This window comes from Dermacentor albipictus, chromosome 8 (assembly GCF_038994185.2).
Source record: "Dermacentor albipictus isolate Rhodes 1998 colony chromosome 8, USDA_Dalb.pri_finalv2, whole genome shotgun sequence".
NCBI lineage: Eukaryota > Metazoa > Arthropoda > Arachnida > Ixodida > Ixodidae > Dermacentor > Dermacentor albipictus.
The window spans coordinates 80,710,780-80,733,564 of NC_091828.1; the positions used below are offsets into that span (position 1 = coordinate 80,710,780).

At 48.0% G+C, this 22,785-nt stretch overlaps 1 long non-coding RNA gene across 1 annotated transcript in view; it reads right to left on the minus strand.

Moving 5' to 3' along the window:
• LOC139048822 (uncharacterized) overlaps positions 1-22,785 on the minus strand; it is a 51,489-nt gene that overhangs the window by 2,537 nt on the left and 26,167 nt on the right. The window contains exon 2 of the long non-coding RNA XR_011507978.1: positions 448-559. This is a non-coding gene — a long non-coding RNA (uncharacterized lncRNA). The remainder of the gene's footprint in view (positions 1-447; positions 560-22,785) is intronic.

Consider the following 22,785-nt stretch of genomic DNA (forward strand, 5'->3'; position numbering starts at 1 on the left):
TTTGTAATTTTTAGATTTTCGCCGACATTTTCTAGTTTATTGCAGAAGAGGACGAAGAACGGGCGCCAGGGGTTGGTATTCGGCTCCTTACGACCATCCCACGTGGAGCCACACGCATCACAGGCTACAACAACAACAACAACAACAACAACAACAACAACAACAACAACAACAACAACAACAACAACAACAACAACAACAACAACAACAACAACAACAACAACAACATCCTACGTCCTATTTTTACTCTCTTCACCATCCGCGCTGTAAATAAATCCACCATATCCACAACAATAATAGGAACTCGGCATCACCAGAGGCGTCCCCTTACATAGGATATAAAATTAAGTTTTAAAGTAAGCGATAATATCAACTGCAATACCTAGGAAAGGCACTAACATGCATATGTTTTGGTAGCACGAAATGAAGGAACAGCTGGCTACTTACCCTCTTATTTTCACTTCTTTACTACTTAAATTACATGTCAGTTGCTCGCAAGGCCATTCATACGCCATCGGCGTCTCGTTCGGAAGATTCTCGCCGCGGTAGAGGCAATAATCTGCAGGAGTAAGAAAGAAAGAAACAAATAAATACGAGGCAGGCTTGTGTACCGTGCAGTCTCATAACCAAATTTCCAGCGACATCGTCCTTTTGTATCAATAATTCTTCATACTTGCAAGGCAGCACTATATTTGCCATCTTGCACTGCACGTATCGTAAATCATACTTTTAACGGTCTGGAGCGCCTGCATAAGAAATGTATTGCTAAGAGCTCGGCTATCTGGCGCACTTCAAACTGCGCCAGTATACTTGCCTCAATATGTGTTTTTATTTCGCATAATATAAACAAGATACCCCATTTATTCATTACGTACGCCGGGAAATTTGTTGCACGGTCTCTAAACCTCCGTAAAGTAGGAAGAATATCAGTACTTAGTCATTATTAGGGACCGAAGTTTTAGGCAGTTGACGTCTGGGGTTTGTCACACAAAATGGGCAACTAAAGCCTAATTTCAGGCATGATAAGGGAGTAAATAGCACTGTCTGTGAACTGTTCGCCAACTATGACATATTTTTTGGAATCTATGTGCGTAGCCCTATAGCACAACAAGAAACTGACGTAGCGTTTAGTTGTTACGTCTAAAATGCAGCAATGATATTGTGCAAGCCATCGCTTAACAGGGCTTTGCTGGGCGCAAGAGGCCACGTTTCTTTTTCAATCTGCTTACGGCTAATATCAAATTTCAAATAAAATGTGGTGTTTTAGTGCCAGAACCCCGATCATAACCGCGCCGCAGTGGGGGTCTCCAGATTAAGTATGACCAGCTGGCGTTCTCTAGCGTGCGCCTAATTGAAGTACATAAGCGTTCTTGCACTTTGTCCTCGTCAAAATGCAGCAGCCGCAGCCGGCATCAAACTTGCGACCTCGAGCTCAGCAGCGCAAGCCGCATACTGCAGTCAGCACACTTAATACAATTGTTTTGACGCTGAGCATATCTTATTTGCAAGATTTTCTGCTTACAATGGTACATCAAGCAGAGTAAGCACTGAGAAAGTCTAGAACATAAAACTATCGGAGGTTCTTAAGAGGAACTAAAGCATGTGCCCAATAGAATGCAGTCCACAGATTTTCCAGGTAGAAAAAAAAACGCATCGAATAGTGTACGTTTACGAATCATTGCAAAAGTAAGAATTAAATTAACACTTGATTACGTCTATGTTTTAAGGTACAATCTGTATGTTTTAGTGCTATTCTCACTCAGAATACAGTGAAAGCTCGTTAATTCGAACTTCAATAATTCGAATTTATGGATAATTCGAACTGTACAATTTGGTCCGGCCAAGCTCCATAGAAGTCTATGTATAAAAAAGTCCGTTAATTCGAACGCGAGAAGGTTCCCTCATGGATAATTCGAACTACGCTCGCCTGGCACACGGTCAGAGAAACGCGCCTACTGCCTACACACAAGGCTATATTGCCTCCGAAATGGAGAGAACGGCGAGAGAAGGCAAAATCGGACAAAAATCTAACCGACGCGGGGTCAGCCAGAAGGCAGCGGCGGCTGCCACCTCTCCATTCTACGTAACCTCCGAGACTTCTTGCCCGTTGCGAATCTCGTAGGCTTTGCAAATCTTGTACAGCTGTTAATGTTGTGCGGAGATGGCACGGCAAGCTCCAAAACACAGCGAATCAAGTACGTCGCAGCTGCGCATGCAATCAAGAACCAACGAATCAGGGCCTTCGCCACCTTCACATGTTCAGCGTCTTTGTCTCGGCAGTCTTCATCGGTTGTGCACCTCCGTTTTCTGCTTAGGAGGTATCGGCCGTCGCGATTCATTGTGATGGTGTTAAGCCTCGGCTAACGTTCGTTTCGGTGGACATCGGTGGTGTGGCACAGTCGGACCCAGAGCTTCCACTTTAAGATGGCGTGTGCCCGCGGCACACGCCATCACTTTCTGACACGCCAAATTTCTGACATGCCCTACTGCTTCCAAATCGCAGTGTACTGTCGCCCTCCTTCACTTTCGTTAGTTCGAACTTTCGTTAATTCGAACTGAAGCGGCTTCCCCTTGCGGTTCGAATTAACGAGCTTTTACTGTATAATGTAGGCAGAAAACAAGTTGTGAGCATCAACAAAAAATAAAGGAGTTTTTTGTATTTCCGAATGCCTGATAGCTTCATGCACTTTTAGATTCTTGGGTGTTCGTTCGCCTGGTGGAACCACGGATACTTCTTCGAGCTTAAAAATGGCTAAGTTTCTTGCGAAAGTCATACTGCACCTTTGCACAAACTTTTCTACGGCTGATCTTATGCACATGGCATACAATAAGTCGTGCCATGGTATGGCGACTGTGTCCTCACTTGCGAACTTTGTTGACTGTTTACAAGAAAGTTTACTTAGGTGTTTTTCGCATATTGTCTTGATTCTTTAAAGAGTATGTAAATTTCTATCACACGTTCGAGCACAGCAGCATGTATCTCTCTACATACACATATACAAAATAATAAGGGTGAGGGAGGGTAAAATTAAGGGCGCAGTATATTACTCATATACTAACAGTTTAGATGAGCTACCATCGCATGGGGTGTCTGTACAATCAGAAATGGAGCGGAGATGCCGAAAAAAGGGGACATCATAGCCATAGTCGATAGTAATCCCATCAAATTTGGGCGCTTCCACCTAACACACACGCAGCGCACTCATAATCGTTGCCATCGCTTCGGTAGCTTCAACGAGATCGAGTTACAATATTAAGGTAGTATGGTCGTCTTAAAAGGTGATTGCAGTGTGTGCTCCGACTGTTATGTTGCTATTTGTCAAACGGTTCGTTTGGAACCCTGTCCCCCTAGCACAGCAGCCTCATGCGCCACCCATTCGACAATGTACTACCCAGTGAACCAGGCGGGTGGGAAAACGGTTAGCTAAAGACATATATTGATAGATATAGACAGGCATAGATAAATAACCCCAGAAAAGTGCGTGAAGCACCCTAAGAATGCTAACGCCAGTTAAGGATCTCTCCAATTTCTGCGATACTGAGTGGCATCGTACCCACATCACAGGAGTTCTTCGAAGAGAGCAATCAGACGCCTGAGCAGGCTGCGCTACAGGCGCACTGGGTGCCGGCCGTTTCAATCAACGTCTTTCACGCCAAACGCCTTAGCGAGCTGTGCCATAAATGAACTGGGTATGTGCCGTTCTTCAGTGAACGTCTCGCCTAATTGGGTCACTGAGTATTTGCCGCTGGGTAGGCGTCAAGCGAGGGAACGGTTCTCAGCGTGCACAGGCACCGGCGTGCCACGCTTTTCGTCGAGGAGACCACGCGCGGGTATCTCGGCAGCGCCTCCAGATGACGCAGCGGGTCCAGAAAGAAGCGCGAGAGATGAGCCCGATTTCCCATAGAGTTTCTCACTACATTACCTAGAGGGAAATCTGGCGCTGCTGCGCTGTGGTATGCATGGGAATGCCGGTATATTGTGACTTCGGATTGGCATCGTTCTCGGAGAGACAGGACACCTTGAAGACGAGCTTGGCAAGCACCATTCCGTCTGTCACAATGATTCATTTTCGACTAAAACAGCACGTAAAAGGCTGTTTTGGTTTTATTATTACGCAAAAACATGTTTTGTTTAACTATAAGAACTTGTTATTGCGTGTACGATTATATGTTACGTAAGACGTATCAGCGGGCCGCTAAAGTTGGAGGACAGACGACAAGGTTCGCGCTCGCTTTGAAACAGTTTGTCGTCTGTTCTTGCTTTTCTTCGCTTCGTCATGCATTGTAGGTGAGTAAAGATGTAATCTGCGTGAATGGAAACAACTTAAGAAGATTTTACTTTGAGAACGCGTTATTTGTGTAGCCAAATCCACGTTTTAGACGAAGCCTCTTACAACACCAGCCAACACGAGCCTCGCAGACACATATACCGTCATTCCCATGACGGCACGGTGCCCCCTTAAGAAACTCCCATAGACGGTGGCGCCAGATTTCCCTCTAGGGGTTATAGTGAGAAACTCTATGCGATTGCCGCACGACGCGTTTCTAAGCGTTCGCACGCACCGGCGCCTCGTGCATTTCGGAAGCCACGCACAGGCTTCGCAGTGGCGGCGATAGATGGCGCCAGCTCTCCTTAGGGAAGGGCGAAAGATGAGTCCCACACTGCACTTGTACGCCTCACACATAACTCGTTTCGACGGCGGCAAATATGTTGTACTGCTATAGTGATTCGGCGCTAAGCAACTTTACCGTCGACACTCACCGTGAGATGGGTCCTAGGGAATTTTTTTTTTTACATAAAGCTTGTTCTTATAGACTGCGCTTGTGTTGTCTCTTCTTGTCAGTATTTTAACGCTGTTGTCAAGTTTACTCGTAAATTGGAGGTGACTGCGACGAAAAGCCTCCTCTGCACGCTGGTTGTTTAACGGGCTAGATACCGAAAAGAACAGCGCTCGCCTTGGGTAATCGACGGACTTGGCACTTGTGGCACTCATAAAAAGGATCATCGAAAGTACTTTATGTTGCTCACTGCGACTGGTAATTTAAAAGGTACAAGAGGCATAGAGAGGTGGCTAACAAGCAAGTGCTTTATTTCCGGAAGCGGTATATATGTATAGTCGGATACAACTTTAGAAAAAAGGGGGCGTTTACTCCTCCGAGGCGGGTGCACCAATGGGCGCGCATTCTGGACCGACGTCATGCGCCGGATGGCCGGTGACTTCGCCGCTTCGGTCATCTGGGCGGGGCCTCCCCTTTTTTCTAAAGTTGTATCCGACTATAGGCACGTGGAAGACACACACAAGAGGGAGCAAGAATCAGCATAAAAGACAATTTGCTTCTTTTCTCAGTTGTCACGGGGATGGGCAGCTGGCACGTTAATCTGCATCTGAGAAGATGTTGAACACTATTTTCGAGGGCGCGCAGTTAGCAGTAATTTCTCATCGTCTTACACTATTCACGGGAGAGCAGTTGCACAAGATAGTAAGAGCTAACAGTATTAATTTGCCGTATCGCATACACGCGTAGGCCTCCGTTTACACCAACGCGCATCTTTTCTCCCCAGCAAGCCGCAGTGAGCTGATGTCATACTTGAAAGTTAGTGCTCTCACTTCCACTCCTTTCCATAAGCCTGTTTTCGCCATCATGTTGTGAAATGCACCGAAAGTGCCTGCAGGGTGTAGGCAATACATTCCGACAGGTTCTCCTTCGTTTGCCCACGCGGACATACTTACGGGACATTTGTTTTGCCAAACGTAGCGCATTTTATCAGGATATCAAAATCTCCCAGTGTGCCCGCCCCTGTTGCCACGTCCAGTAATAGCCGAGCGCGGCCGTCTCGGCTTCTATTTATTCATGGAGAACCTGGCTAGGTTGTCGCCGCGAATCAAGTAAGTCGCCGATGTTCATCTCATTTTTCACTGACAAAGACAACTGTTTCGTCGCGCGTTTTGTACTAAAGAGTGCAAAGAGATCACGTGCGGCATGTTCCTTCAGCCGCCATTTTTGTTTTGATGTTACACAGTGACGGTAGTGACGGAGAAGGGAAGATAACCGATGGTCATTAAGGGTTACGGACTGGATCCCAAGGGAAGGGAAGCGTAGCAAGGGGCGGCAGAGAGTTAGGTGGGCGGATGAGATTAAGAAGTTTGCAGGGACGGCATGGCCACAATTAGTACATGACCGGGGTTGTTGGAGAAGTATGGGAGAGGCCTTTGCCCTGCAGTGGGCGTAACCAGGCTGATGATGATGATGATGATGATGATGATGATGAGTGACGGTAGCGGCTGCCGCCTGTTGGTTGGCCAATTGTCACCCCACAGTGAATGTGTTCCCGTAATTCCTGATACGAAACGCTTATTTTAATGTGTGCCGCTGCAATTCGCATTTTCAATCTCGAGCTATACCCCTGCTTGACGCATTTTATGCGATACGCCTGCTTAGCGAATTATCTCACTTGCAGGAGAGGCAATACGCTTGAAAACCGCACATTGACGCAGGCAGGCACGTGGGAGAACACGCTGCTCTGTCAAGTATTATTCTCAAGTAGTAATTGGGAAATACGTAATATTTCATAATTTGCACAATAATGCAGCTTTTTTAGCCAATTTAAGCAAAAGCTACAAGAGACAGCATTTCTCAGTCTTTTATTCGTAAATGCGATTTTCGACGTAATAAAACAGCAAAATTGCAAAGTTTCAAGCTAGGCCTACAATGGCTACCTTGTACTAGTCATTATGCTTTTTATTCCTAACTTCGAAGTGTGACTTCATAAATCAGTAGTTTAGTTCGTGATTAAGAGATTTTGTGCTTTGTGTAATCAAAAGGGTTTTCATACTTACTCACAGCCCTCTGCCTTATTTTCTCAAAACCGCTCAAATATTAAAGCAGTCATTATGTGCTTGTCACTGCTTAGTCATTAATATGCAGTCACATGGGAATAAGGTTACTCTTATGTCACCTGTGCATTACTTAGCCAACTAGATGTGCAGCCAGCATGTCATCAAAATCGTAGCGCCAGTTCGGCCACACGAGGCCTTCACGAGGCTCCGGTGACAGTTCGCTACACACGCAGCGTCTTAGAAATTTAAACAAGGTTTGTAGGCTTAAGCATGCCACACCTACATACACGTGTGATATATACCAACAAGAGCAGTGGAGCCTACGCAAGCGCCTGTTTCATTAGCTATGGTGATTAGACGAACGAGCAACCACCGAAAGCGATACGCTTGTAGGCAAGACTTGCCGCTTTTTAACGCAAAAGGATACTGAACAAAACGTGAAGAAAATGAGGGAAGGAAGCGGCAATTTTTAAGACTTGGGCACAAGCTCCCTTTGTGAAAGCAAATGCGGCCGCGACCAACTGCGCAGCTGAGACGTCGTTCGCTGCCGACCGGCGTCGTACACTCGGGCGGACAGACGCAGGCGATGACTCGCTCGCCGGTATCTGACACTGACGACGTCACAGACACGTCAGTTCTAGTTCGCGGCGCGGCCGCTAGACGCGGTATTTTGCCAAGAATGCAATAAACTCGTTATTTTCCAGTAGTTTCTGCCTGAAAACAAGGTGGTGTCAACCAATTTCAGCCCGAAAACTTTCATTTAGGTTAAAAAATCTCGGCGCCAGAAGCTTTATTCGGTATCCCTTTAAAGCTCTGCTTCGTTTTCATGGCAGAAAAGTTCATTTCGTAGTGCAGGGTTGCTTTTCGGCTATGGTAGGTCCCACCGCGTGTTGCCTCATTTTTTTTTTGCTGCTCTAGTTCTTCATCCTCAAGCGCAGGGTAGCAAACGGGGCAGCATGTTATTCTCTTAAAAACAGCGCCAGCTGTCATTGGCCTGCATTCCGAATAGTTATTTCCCTATCTACCGGCGTGCGACACCGGTTTTTTAAAGTGGGTTGTTAAAATTCTACAAAGGAAAAGAAAATCGACAGGAAACCATCGGGGATTACTTGTACGCCTACAAGTGAAGGCACAGCTTCGTATTGCAAAACTGTCGAGATGTCCAGTAGTGCGTGCGGGTGTGTAACAAAAAAGCACAAGACGACGGCGTCGGCGATGCGGTGACGACGATGATGTGGCGCCCATAAAAAGACCACGGCGTTCCTATGACGACAGCAACGCGGCGAGTATGATGTGACAACCGTTGAATGAAGAGGACGGAGATTATAACGACGGCGTGACGCAATATAATGCTAGCGCTGGACACGTGGTCAAGGAGAAACTCTATGATATCCAGATAATCAAGCAAGGCTTGGGCACGGGCTAGTTGGTATTATATTGTTTCAAACATTCCTTGCAGCGCATACAAGGACAAGGTTATATGCGTGTACATACGTGTATAACATATGCGTGTATATGGACAAGTATATGTGCGTGTTACTCAATATGAAAATCAGTTGGGTGTCAGCGCTTGTCTTCGTCGTTCTGCTGGTCTCTTGTCCTTGTATGCGCTGTAAGTGATGTTTGAAACCAGATAATCAGTCCACGAAAATGGCAGAAACAGCCGTTTTCGCCATCAGCCTTAATAAAATTATCGCTTTAGAGCCATCGCTTTAAAAGTCGGAGTGGCCACGAAGATTACAAGTCTCAGCAACTCCGGAGGCGGTATAGATTGCCTCTTGAGCGTTAGCTAAAATTATCAACTGGCGCCATGCCCAGTAGCTTATTAAAAGGCCAACGCTGAGGTAAAAGAATATAAAGAAAGCTAGTGATAGGAAGTGAAAGGCAAGATAAAAAAAGAAGAAGAAACAAATCTTGTCTTTCCGCTTCTTGGGAGAAGGGGGGGGGCAGCACGTCTATCGTTAAGCCCCGTAGACCGCAGGAACCTTAATAACGCGAGTAAGCCCTACAACTCGGATGTTCTTTCGGTGTACTGACCTAAAGCTTTGAGTTCTGAGAGTGGACGATTGTCCAACTGGTCCAGTACTCTGCACATCACTTGTCTCCGGGCACTATATCGCGGGCAGACACAGATAATGTGTGTGAGCGTCTCTTCCGTGTTGCATGTGTCGCACGTGGGGCTGTTGGCCATTCCAACAAGGAAATCATACGAGTTCGTAAAGGCAACGCCTAGCCACAAACGGTACAGCATCGTCTGTTCACGTCGTGGTTACCCAGACAGGAGGAGCATCCGTATGTCCGGAAACAACGAACGCAAACGACACATGGTGTAAACGGTCGAGTCCCACTGGGGCTCGACCGACAGGGATGTCACAACGACGGCGTGACAAGGACTGTGTGACGACGATGGCGTGATGACGACGTCATGACGAGAGTCTGATGACAAAGCTGGAATGTGATGATGCGAGAACCACGATGGCATTACGACCAGTGACGGGACAGCACAAAACAAGGTTGAAAGGACCAGCTACACGTGTAGCTATGCTGTCGAGTAAGCAGCTTCGTTTCGCCGCACCTTAGACAAAATGGCGGATGACGCCTTGCTGCAAGTCGATAGAGGGCGCTCCACATTTTCAATATCTCCTATTATATATTCATTAATAAATATAAGCCTTGTATATTTCCCAGTCCCTATAAGATATTTGAGCTATACAATATACTTACACAATGACCTTAGAAACCCAAGTGTTGGGCTGATTGAACCATTCATATTATTTCATCTTGATTCTTACTATAAACTGTAACATTTTGACCCCTGTATCTTTTTTTGTACTTGACTACTCCGTATTTTTTTCAGAAATCAGTCTACTGTTTTATTAGCTACGCGAGTGAGAAGGAGAACAGTTTATTGGCAGCGCCACTTGGGACGAATGCTTTCAGTGTCACTTGGGACGGCTTTCAGTCTCACTCTGTCGTTCAAGGTGAATGCTCTACCCTTTCATACACTAAAGCATGGATGCTTTAGTGGGCGGGTGATCTATCATTATGTAAAATGTATTTCTAAAATAAATTAACAAGAAACGTTACTTACTGTCGGAGGTCAGCACTGGAACTTGAACAAATATGTCCTCGTCCTGAGCTAGAAGTAAGCAATACGCTGAAAAAAGTCCCATCAATACGTAGAATAACATCATAAAAAGATTGTGTAAATATCTGGAAGAGAAAACGTAAAAATTATGGTGTCAACCGATAAAAGTGCCGCTTAGGTTATGGGACGTGTTCTAGCCGCTTCGATTTCGTTGGGGTAATAAATATGTATAACGGTTCGCAAGCTGGTTTACAGAGTTGAACTCCTTCAGCACAGTGCGCTTGATACACAGCCTCTAATATCCTTGTCACGCAACAAAGCGCACAAAATATTTCAGTGACTAGGCAATGTGCACGAGTTTCGATCGGGAACAATCGAAGATGGCTTCTCTGGCACGGAGGATGCACGAACATTTTGGGCTGTCTGAAGAAGGAAAATTATGCTTATGCAACTGCAATATACATTTCTTTCACCTAGCCATTGCTTGAAACACCTGCCCTTATTCCTATTTGCAAGAAACACGTTAAGTCATGATGTGCGTGGTGCAAATCTTTCTGGGGTGGGGAAGAGTTCGTCTAATGCTTTACGTCATGCTCACCATCACTTGCTGATACATATTTACTAATAGTAATAATATAATGTCTAAAAGCCCGCACTAGTGTTCCGCCTTTTTATATTTTGAACAACAGATGTTATACTCTATATTGAAATAATGTGTGCTTTTAAAAGTGAGAGGTTTCCTTGCGAACGTCGCCAAATTTCATGACCGTGGGTAGTGTGACGTAAAGAAGTATTGATGTAGTGTTACGATCGGCAAGCGGGGTAGCGACCTTCTAGCCTCTCCTGCCCCACTGCAACGAATCACTTCGTGAAGCTAACAATGCGTCCCCCTTGGACGGACTTGCGGAGCCAGCAAGGCGAGACACTTTTGGCGGATCGAGTGGTTTGTCGGTTCACAGTCGCCGTCACAGACCAATGGGAGCAAGAAGCTCATGGAAAAGAGTGTTCTATGGCGTTTCCTCAAGGACTCCGGTAACCGCCACGGTCGTTTGACAGACGCTCCAGCTAACTGCTGGGTCATCCCAGGAACCAAGACTCTCCAGCTTGAGTCAAGCGTGACAATCCCCGTCTACGAAGCTCCCCTCCTTTTTGACGTAATAGTTCTGCGGAAACCCGCAAGGTGCAGAGAAGTAATTAATTGAGGGAAAATGAGACATCCACCTAATCGTAGCATTTGCTACAAACGAAACCCGTACGAGTTCCTCGAAGGAAAAGCCTCACAGTTAAAAAAAAACACTAAACATGGTCCGGGACTGAAACCTCTTTTGCGTGCGTTCACTGAACAAAGTGCGGGAGTAATTGTGTGGAACCTGGCCCTCAACGCGGGTCCTTCGATGACTTTGGCTGCTCCGAATGGACGAAGGTGGGGTGGCAGTTTTCCCTGACCTAGGGATCTAGGGAGGACAGAGGGAATTTAAGCGAACTTTTTTCGGCTCCTCAGTGTGCTTCAATTCAGTCATGTTCTTAGACTGACGAGACGTAACGTTGTCGACTCCTCATGTACATATTGTAAACAAACCCAGTACTCCTCCTTCTCCATGAGAAATTGTTCCTCCCTTCAACAACGTCCTTAGCGTGGATGAGTCGGAGATCAGCATGGGCCAGCTGTCCCTTGTGACATGCCCTACCCCAACTCTTACAGTGCTACGGCCTGGCTGTTCTCTTGCCGAATAGGCCAACCAGTCACAACAGAGCACGCGTGCCGCGCGCGCGTCGCTGGGTTCTTTGCACAACCACCTGATGGCGCTCGCCACCGCGCAACCGCGGCAGCGGAAGCTCCGGCCGCGCGAGGGAACAGAAAAAAAAAGAACCAGAAAGCTCGCCTTGGTGTATCTGTGGCAGCGGCGGCCGCATTGCATTAGCCTCTCTACAATGCCTACGTAAAGTCGTCCGTGTAACTTTGTGCGGAGATTCAATAAACGCAAACCCGTGTTTCGATGCTTTATGCACTACCAGAAAGTTGTGCTGTATATAGATTCCAACTCGTTGGAGTTGCTACATTTATTGTGTGTGAATAAAAAACAGTTATTTAGTGACGACATACGGTGAGCAACGGCCAAGCTATTTCGTGTTGACTACATTAAAATATCTTGTAGAGTAAGCAAAAGAATACCGCCTAGTACATAAAGAATCAGAAAGAAAGAGAGAGGGAGAAAGAAAGATACGTAAAAGGAAAGGGAAGACAAAGAGGTTAACCAGAGTATATCTTGTGTTGGCCACCACGCATACTAAGGTAGAGGAATATGCGTATGAAAGAGGGCATGATAAAAAAAGATGGTGAACGAAGGCAAGAAGGATGTACAAAGGTGGCAACGGGGCCGTAGGCACTGGTGCGTTGCGATAAACTCAGGGCTGTAATCAAGAGGGACGTTCCAAAGCGAACGATAAAGGCCAAATAAATAATTCGGGAAGTGGGCAACATTCCTGGAAAATAATGCGTGCATCGTATGTAGAAAGCTAATTTGAGTTTACAGAACTGGATGTTACGTTTAGCTGTACTTATCTTTTTCGTTATACTGATTCTTAACCCTCTGACATTTATTTTGTTGTGCGCAGCCTGTTTTATGCCCATATATGCACATTTACTATCGTTAATATACCTATAATACTTAGCGTGAAAAGGACTAGTTGGTGGCACACTCAGCTTAACATGAGCTAGTTCATTCATAGCTAATACGAGTGTTAACAATTTCTCCGTGTAAACAGTTTTGCATACAAAGGGGTACGATAGAATATTCGCATTTTCTACTCAATGAGGGGTAAGGCACCTGATATTCGATTCTATATATGATGTCCGAATTTTTTACTGTTCATGCTCTTTGCAGAAGTTTCTTTGTGTAAACAGTTTTGCATATACAATTGAGTGCGCGGTGAAAGTGCAAAACAAGCGGAATTTTCTTCTAGGGCTGGTTACAAATTGGTGGAAAACATCTGTCACGGAACTTTTCCTCCAGATTTAAGGTTGGGAAAAGAGAAACAACTACGGTGCTGGTCTAGTTGCAATATTTTACCTTTGTGAAGTACTTTCATATGTCCCGTCGCAACTCATGTTGTGTGCATTCAAAGCAACGCGTCCCCTACAAAAAATATATTCTGAAGGAAACACGATTGCGTTTTCCTGTTTGAATTTATGCGACCATGTACGCATTTGTTAATTACATACCGTATGAAGAAAAACAAACACTGAAGCCATTGTCTGGCTTCAGTGTCTACAATTATGCGATTGCCATTCTTTGGGAACTTCACCTAGCTTGTGGTATGTCTGCATATTTGTCCGCAGCTAGCCTCTCTTATGCCAACTAGGGTCACTGAGTAGTCCATATTCTAATGGGTAGTACATCGGGCTGCTGTGTGTAGGAAATCTCTTTCGAAACTAACTGTTGGACTGTACTGGGTAGCTGGGTGTGTGCCAATGGTTATGCAAAAGGATAGAAAGTTGGGCGAGTTGGTACGGTGACATGATTTTGGGTTGCAGCACGAAGGGACAAGGACCTAGACTAGAAGCAGACAGGAGGAGCGCAGTACGGCATAGCTCTCGTCCTGTCTGCTTCTAGTCTGTGCCCTTGTCCCTTCGCGCTGCAACCCAAGATCAATGGATACGCACCGCTCTTCAATGACTAAACAAATCCTTTACAACTTCTTAGGTGTTGGGCGGAGTCGAACCCCCATCGTATAAGTTGAGACAATATTTTCTTGGTATATTCAGGCATGCGCCCCAAGCTCATGTCGTGGCGGCGGCGCAAGATGGCAGAGCCTGTCCAGGGGGAAGCAAGAGAGGCGAACATGATTGCGTCAGACGACTTATGCATGGCGCATTTAGGAGGTGCCAACATGTTATGGCGAGAAATTACATGACTGCTGACTGTATTGACATTAAGTCATCCTGAGATGGGTTCCGCTGGAATTTTTTCGTATGGTTCTAACTTGAAAAGTATCGAATTTGGCAGTCCTGGTGAATTTAGGTAGCATACAAAGGGTTAAATGAGCGTTGCATTGCCCCTAATCTCATGTACTGCATGACGACTGCACTTGAAAGGGCGTTCCACATCTGCCGCCTTGGCGGTGAGAGTATAATGAATCTTGGCCCAGGGCTAACCTAAACTCCCAAGAAAGTAGCCGGACAGATGACGCCGGAGAGATGGTGGCTGAGGGGACACGTTCGTCAATGTAATCTTCAAGTACCTTTTGCCGTAACGCGCAAAATATTGTTTAGAAAGATGTTGACCATGCTATGTTGACTGATTGGACACATTCGTCACTGTAATCTGCAAGCACCTTTTGCCGTAACGCGCAAACTATTGTTTAGAAAGATGTTGACCATACTGTGGTGACTGAGGGGACACGTTCGTCACTGTAATCTGCAAGCATCTTTTTTCGTAAAGCGCAAACTATTGTTTAGAAAGATGTTGACCATACTAAGGGGACACATTCGTCACTGTAATCTGAAGAGCACCTTTGGTCATGACGCGCAAAGTATTGCTGAGAAGTACGTTAACTACATATCGTTGTGGCTCACGGGATACATTCGTCGCTGCAATCTTAATGGCATCTTTTGTCATAACGTGCAAAACATAGCTCAGATGTATGTTGACTACATACCATTGTGGCTCAAGGGCCATATTCGTTACTGTGATCTACTGTCATGGGGATACTCTGCCGCGTCCACAAACACGGCACCCCTGTCTTTGGCATGGAGATCGATGAGCGCCTTGGCCCTCGCCGCCCGCCGCTCTTTGTGGAACTCAGGGTTCATATTTCTTGGCACCGGACATACCCGTAGCCGTCTACTAATTGCGTCCGGTAGAGGCACCTCTGTATTTTCGGGTCCCATTTCCTTTGGTCCCAGGCCTAGGTCACGCAGCACTTGTCTGCCCGTTCTTGTTTCTGATAGCCGCGCGAGCTGAGCGGTCCTCTGCGCCTCGGCGATTTCCTCCAGGGTGTTATGCACTCCCAAGGCCAGGAACTTGTCGGTGCTTGTGCAGTCGAGAAGTCCGAGTGCAGCCTTGTACGCTTTGCGTATGAGCGCATTGATCTTATTGCGTTCGCACTGCCTCCAGTTGTGGAAAGCAGCAACGTATCTAATGTGGCTTATAGCGAAGGATTCCACTAGCCGGGTGAGGCTTTCTTCCTTCATGCCTGCTGTTCTGTGCGACACCCTCTTAATGAGGCGGATGGCCGTGGTGACTTTGGCCGCCAGACGGTTGACCGTCTCGCCGTTGACTCGTTTGCGCTCAATCAGCATCCCCAGCACTCGGATCTTCTCGACAGCCGGGATCATGTGACCACCGCTCGTCTTGATCTTTATTGTGTCTTGCTCCCTCGCAGGCTCGTTGCCTTTCGTCTTCCTAGCTGTCCTTTTCGGAGGAACCACCAACAGCTCAGACTTGCTTGGGGAGCAGACGAGCCCAGACCCGTCCAGTTGCTCCTCGATAGCGTCAACCGCCTCTTGCAATGTATTCTCGATGTGTCCGTCGCTTCCTCCTGGGACCCAGAGCGTTATGTCGTCGGCATAGATGGTGTGTCGGACCCGCGCGACTCGTGAGAGGCGCTCGGCCACCCCTATCATTACAAGGTTGAAAAGCAATGGCGAGATGACTGAGCCCTGGGGGGTCCCGACACTGCCGAGCTTCTTCTTTTGGAGCTGCAGGTCACCGGCGATGATTTCAGTAGTCCGCTCCGTCAAAAAATCCTTGATGTACGCATAAGTTCTCTTGCCCATGTTTAGCCGTGACACCTGGGCCAGAATCGCAGAGTGTCTTACTTTGTCAAAAGCGCTCTGCAGGTCCAAACCCAAGATGGCTCGCTTGTCTTTCGTGTTGGTAGTGTCATCGAGGATGTCATTTTTCAGTTGTATCATGGCGTCCTGAGTTCCGAGCTTGTTTCGGAACCCGATGATGGTGTTTGGGTAGAGCCCCGCATCTTCCAGGTACCTCTGCCACCTGTTCATGAGTACATGCTCCAACGCTTTGCCCACACAGGACGTAAGCGAGATCGGCCGGAGGTTCTCAATGTTGGGTGGCTTGCCCGGCTTGGGAATCAAGATGGTCTTGGCTGCTTTCCACTGCCGAGGTAATGATCCGGCTCGCCAGCAAGTGTTGAAGTATGCCGTGAGGTTCTCTATCGCCGCTTCGTTAAGATTTTTCAGCGCTCTGTTCGTAACGCGGTCGGGACCAGCGGCGGAGTTGCTGTTGAGATCGTGCAGGGCAACCCGTACTTCCCATACTTCAATGTCTCGATCTAGCCACTCGTTTGCTTCGCCTAGGTAGTCCGGGTGCGCGTCTGTGGGAGTGACCGGGAGGTACTTGTCGTCGAGGCGTTTCTTCACTTCGTCTTCCCCGTGCTCGGTCAGCGCCCTGTGGATGATCTTGGCCAAGTTGTTGTGCTGGTGAGACTTGGTCGTGGTCGCATCCAAAAGATGCCTCAGCATACTCCACGTCTTGCCGCAGTGCATCTGGCCGTCCGCTGCGTTACAAACCTCATTCCATTGCTGTGTGCATAGCACTCGGCTGTGGGACTCGATCTCGCGGTTGAGTTCGGCGACCTTCTTGCGTAGCTTTCTGTTTGTCCTCTGCGTCTTCCACCTTGACAGGATGGACTGCTTGGCTTCGATGAGGTGGGCGAGGCGGCTGTCGACCCTGTGGACACGCTCGTCCGTCTCGACTTCCTTGGTGGCCTTTTCTACCTTGTTTACAATCTCGGTGGACCACTTCTCAATGTCCGTAATTTCGGTTTGCTCCTCGGGTAACAATCCTCGAAACACGTCCCAGTCAGTAATTCTATGTTTCCGAAGGCTTCTGCCAACTTCGTCGGTACCACCGAGCGGGACAGCGACCTCCACAATGTAATGGTCACTTCCCAATTCGTGGCCCGTGTTGCGCCATTCGAAGTCCGCCATACCACCGCCATTACTCCTGACGAAAGTGAGATCGGGCGTTGTGTCTCGGGTGATCGAGTTGCCGATTCTTGTAGGGTATGCTGGGTCGGTAATTAGATTTAGTCCCAAGTCGGTAGCATCTTGCATTAGGTCCCTGCCCTTTGCCAATGTTTTGGGGTAACCCCAGGCTTGATTCGGCGTGTTGAAGTCCCCGCAGATTACCAGCCTGTTGTCGGGCCCCGCGACGTTGCACGCTTTGTGTAACAGTGCTTTGAATTTCTGCTTTCCGTGTGAGGGGCTACTGTACACGTTTACCAGAAAAGAGCTTTCCTTCTGCTTTTTCCCGGTAACCACCTCTACCATAGTGTGCTCGATTGGGCTTTTGCTCAATAACTCGTGCTCGACGTACGTGATGCCTTTCCTCACCAAGGTGCAAACTCCCCTGCCGCTACTGCCGGTCGCGGTCCGGAAGCTTGGTGGGCTGGCATGGGACCGGTAACCTGAGAGCTTTACTTCCTCAATGAGGGTCTCTTGCAACATGATAATATCTGGCTTTCTTGATACTTGTTCTAAGTGTTGCTGAAGTGCAGCCTTTTTCCCAGCAAAACCGTTGCAATTCCAATGCCAGACCAGGAGGCCTTTCACTGCTGTTGTGGTTGCGGTGGTTGATGTCCTATCCATGTTTGCTGAAAGTTAGCCATTTGCGTTGCCAAATTCTGTACTGTCGTCGTTAATTGCTGGCACGTCTGTTCAATTGCTATGAAACGGTCGGTAATTGTCTTGGTGAATGTCGTGCGAATATACTCTTCAAAGTGGGTGAGCCTATCTTCAAGGTTGTCTACCCTATCGCTGAGTCTCCGCTCTTTAAGATTTTCAATTGCTCTTCTCTTGGGTGCCGGACCCGCCGAGGCCGCGTTCTCTGTCCTCGGGTTCACCGCTACTTCGGGTTCATCCTCGGTCATTGCCATCTGCTGTGGTTGTGGCGATAAAGGCTGTGCGTGCTGCTGTTGTAGCTGAACCGTCATCATTCTCTTGATCTCTGCCATTTCCTTGCTGAGCTTATTGACTGTCGCCTCTAGTTCAGTGTTCTTCTTCCGCAACGCCTCGTTTGCTTCTCTTAGCGCCTTCATTGCCTCACTTTCGTCTTGAAATTTCCCTCCACCACCTCGAAATGGCGGTGACTGCTGCTGCTGTCGCTGCTGCTGCTGCTGTTCCTGCTGCTCTTTCTTGGCTACCCCCGACTTTACTACGTCTGCCCAGGCTACTCTGTCTTTGGATTGGGATCGGCGGTGGCGGCTCATGCTTCGGTTTTGACTTTCGCTGTTGTTCCCGCGCGAGCGTGACTCGTGGCGACCAGCTGTGCCGCTCACTCCTGCTGACGTCATCAACGGTGGAAACTCTCCGGATGCTAGTTGTTGCTGTACGCGCTCTTCCGCCATCTTGCGCTCCCACTGCCTTTTCGTTACTACGTAGGGAGTTTTGTATTTGTTCTTGCATTCTCTATCGGCCGTTGGGTGTTGTCCCCCACATAGTTTGCATTTAGGCGTACACTCGTGGCCATCGACAGGGTTATTGGCCCCACAATCGAAGCACACTTTCATATGGGGGTTAGGACAAACGTCTCTTCTGTGGCCTATTTTGCCGCACTGTTTGCAGACATCGAAATGCTTGCGGTACAGACTGCACCTCGTTAACACAGGGCCATAACATACATAATTTGGAACCTTTTGGCCTTCAAAAGCTACAATTACGGTAGTCGTATTGCCAATTCTTTGCGCCCCTCTTGCTAATGGATTTCTTGAGTTAACAACGTTGCGGCCAATATCCGCCGGAGTATCTTCAATAGGAATGCCTCGAATGATCCCCTTGACCGTGCCATATGGTGTGGTTTGGTACGCGCCTACCTCGTGTATCTTGTCCCCGATTCGGATGGCCTGAATCTTGGCATAGGTCAAAGCACGCCCCTTATCGGGGGTACTCACCACCATGATATTCTGGTGTAGGTTGGGGCAGAAGGTATCCGCCGCACCGTCTTCTCTCGAAACCCTCGCCGCAGCCATGATGGCCGAGGCAACGATCCCAGTCTGCGTTCTTGCGATGTTTAGGCCTCCCCGCGGCCTCACGATCACTTTGGTGTCCTCTCTCGGCAGCACGTCGGGCATTCTCGCTGCCCTTGTTGTCGTTGCGATCACTTTTCTGTTGACGTGGTCTCTTGTTTTAGGCCTCGACTGGCGAGCGGCGGAGCCCTCGCTCGCCGGGGCTGTTATGCGCTGGCCCACTTGCCACCAGCCGATCCCAGTGTGGAACTCCTCAGGAGAAATCTCTTGCCCCTGCACCTCGACGGACATCTGGCCGGAGCCAGGGCTCGATGTCGTCGGAGACGTGGCCGTCTCCATCTCGGACGCCATGTCGTATGGTTCCACGCCGGGGTCAGGCCCAATCCCGGCGGCCACGAAGCAAGCCTAGGCTTAGCACACCACCGCACCGACGACGGCGAACAAGTTCCAGAAAACGGCGAAAAACTTGCCTTACGTTGAAAGTTGGGTATCGGGCGATTCCTAGCGCCTTCACAAATACACTGGTAACAACGAAACTGCGATTTGAGTCAAAAGACACTGTCAAATCGGTCATCGAAGACGGAGCCAGTGCCAGCGTTCAACTAGAGAATCACTTCGTCGTCTTCGTCCTCACCAAACAGATGCATTTCTTTTCATCTCTTTCTGAGGTGAAAAAGGTGTATCAAACATCGTGGCCAAAGGAAGCGCAATGACAATAAACACGACGATGACGATATAATATGACAAAGGCGCTACAATACCTTCGCCTTTTTCAGAGGTGAAGGGTAGGTGCACAGCATTCTTGTGGGAGGAGGTTGTTTGCAATTGTTTGCTTGTCGCTTACTGTGTATAGGTAGGTGCCTTGTGTTGTTTTACTGCGTAATTATCGTGACCGTGGAGACGACAAAGACGCCATCGTCGACATCGTCATCATCGTCGTGGTAATCTTGCGTTCATGAATTGCAGCAGTGAAACAATACATGCCACCTATATACAGTCGATGTCGTGTACACCGTGGGGTATTGATGCAATTGGTGCCAAACTATTCTGGCAGAAAATTGCTTTGGGTTGACTTGCCAAAAAATGGCTGTGGCTTAGCTAAGGTTAAGCCCAGGATGCGAAGCATTCTAGCCTTTATTTTAACGCGACAGCGTTAAGGAGCTCGTGTCGCAGAAAAGCCGGTGTCGTCGGCGTCGGCTCAGGCGTGCGGCGCTTGCTCAGGCGCACATTTCGTTGTCGCGCCGAACGCTGCGTTGCTCGACGCTCACCGCGTCCGATGCGGGAGGCGACGCCGCGAGCGACGGCGCTAGTTGGAGCCCCGTTTCTTTTCTGTCGTGACGTCACAGTGTCACGTGGTATTGAAGGCGACACCGCCACGCCTGAGGAGCTGGGTTGAGCTGTCGTAATATGCTTCCCATAAAAGAAGTACCTTCCCTTATTGGGCCAAAGGCAACCGGGATTTGTCTTTCAAAAGGGCGACACTTCCAAGCATCGGCAGGTTGGTCCATTGAGCTTCTTTCCTGCTCGCAGGGCTGAAGACATTTGTTCAATTATTGTAGCGCCTTTATCATAATGTAGCGTCATCTTCGGGTTAATCGTTATTGCGCTACCTTTGACCACGACGTTTCATACGCCTTTCTCCATTTCAGCTGCTGCCGTAGAGTCACTCGCCTATCCGTACAATCTTTCTTTTAAGCGTCCGTGCATTAGTTAGTCATGTACTAACCTGTGTGTCAGTTTGTCAACCCAGCGACCAACCAACCAACCGACCAACCTAGGGACTAATCGACTAGCCTACCAATTAACTGTGTGACAAATTAACAAAACAACTAGTTAGCAAAAATTTGGAAAAAACTGCCATAGACAGCGAAACCAGTCCTTCGCTGTTAAGATAGCCTTTTCTTCATTACCCTTGTCTGTTTTCTTGTCCTAGTGAGGCATTTGCTACCGTCAAGGTGAACACATCGCGCCGACACGAGAGTGGCACTATTCTCATCGTCTCGGGATTCAAGGATCACTTTTTCGCACAATCAGAGAGCAGGCCCGTCCGACAGCTACGATAGCAGACGTACTGGAATTGCTTTCGTTCGTTCATTGCTTCCCCCCTGTCCGAGCACGGCTTATCGGCGTCACCGCAAAGCTGACGGTGCCACGCTCTCGACTTAACACGTTCGCGCAATCCACAACTACACTGCGGACTAACCGGGCGACCTCGCTCGACGGGCCTTTCATTTGGCCGTGTGTACAGCCGACGGCGGTGACTTCGGCGACTTCGTGAGTCAATCGTGTGGAAGCTAAAAAAAAAGAAAAAAACGAAAGCGTCAAGGGGAAGGATAACTTGACGGGAACCGGAGCGTTTCCCGTCTGCGGTCGACAACGCCCTCCAGGAAGTCCTCGCTTGATTATTTCGGTTAATCGGCGCGCGCTAACTTCTTTTTTTTTTCTTTCTTCTTCGTTCACATTTCTTAGTGCTCCGTTGATCGACGGAATTCCAACGCCACCTTGCAACGGTGTCGCAACTCAGCTCGCGTTGCGACAGGAACGGGAGACGAATTCACTAAAGATTTTCTTTCGTAACTACTCTATGCCGTTGGCCAGCCGATTTCGCTAGTAATGTGTCCAACATCGGGAGTGGCTAAAAGCTTTTTCCTACGGAGAATCGTAGCGTAAAAGCGGGATTACGGGCCCTGAAACAGCCGCAAATCTAGAGAGAGAGAGCAAATGATAAAGGAAAGGTAGGGAGGTTAACCAGGACTGAGCCCGGTTGGCTACCCTACACTGGGGAAAGGGAAAAGGGGACGGAAAGAATAAAAGAAGAAGAGAAAGTCCACTGGGGATATCGTTCGGTCACTCAGTCCGGATCACAGACGCTGACTCAGTCCAGTAGCCTTCAAATATCGCAGCAGAGCTTTTGTGGCCTTTTGTAGCTGCGATATGTGAGGCCATGGTCCCAAGATCTTCTTCAAGGTGAACGGTGTTCTATCTAGCTGATTGAGAGCTGTGCAGAGATCATGTCTTTCGTTTTGAAAAGATGGGCAGTAGCACAGTAGATGTTCTATAGTTTCCTCCGCACCACAGGCATTACAGTCGGCGCTATCAGTCATTCCAATCAAAAATGTATATGCATTGGTGAATGCGACGCCCAAGCGTAAGCGGCACAGCATTGTTTCCTCATTTCGCAGAAGTCCTGGTAACAGCCGCAAATCTAAACGCGTAAGAAATACGGGGGCTGAGTTGACAAAGTTCTTCGGCCCATGTTCGCAAAAAGCTCTTACCATAGTTTTGTGCGCAGCAACAAATCCTGCAGTCAATCTTGATGCTGGACATGTTATTCGAGAAAGCGGCCAGCCGATGACTAATAGCACTTACGAACGCATTTCGGCCCACCATTCGTAAGGGTTCTTTGCCGCTTGCTAGAAGCATTCTCTAATAATAGACAAGCTCTAGGGTAGTATATAATTTGCTCTTGCGAGCGATTCTGTAGTAAGAGTATTTCCTGAACACGGGGGCAAAGTTGCCTGCATTCCTTCAAGCTGCGACAGGCTGATGCGACAGCTTTTTGCCCAGGTGTCCCTCCAGTTCCTTTTGTTTGTGGTAAATAAAATTGACTGATTGATTGATTGATTGATTGAGAAAACGTTCTTACAAACAGTTCTGGCGTAAGTACGGTTTAGTGAATTCCAGCCCTGGGCCAGTACTCGTCAGAGGGTGCGCAGGCAAGGGTTAGTTATAAGCACAAGCGGCAGCTAATCATAAAAGCGATCGCATTATTGTTAGCGTAGGTAACCGCGTAGTGAGAAACAGCTCGAGAGAAAAAAAAATGAAAGCTAGGTGAATTTCGCTCCATGTGACCGAAACATCGCTTCG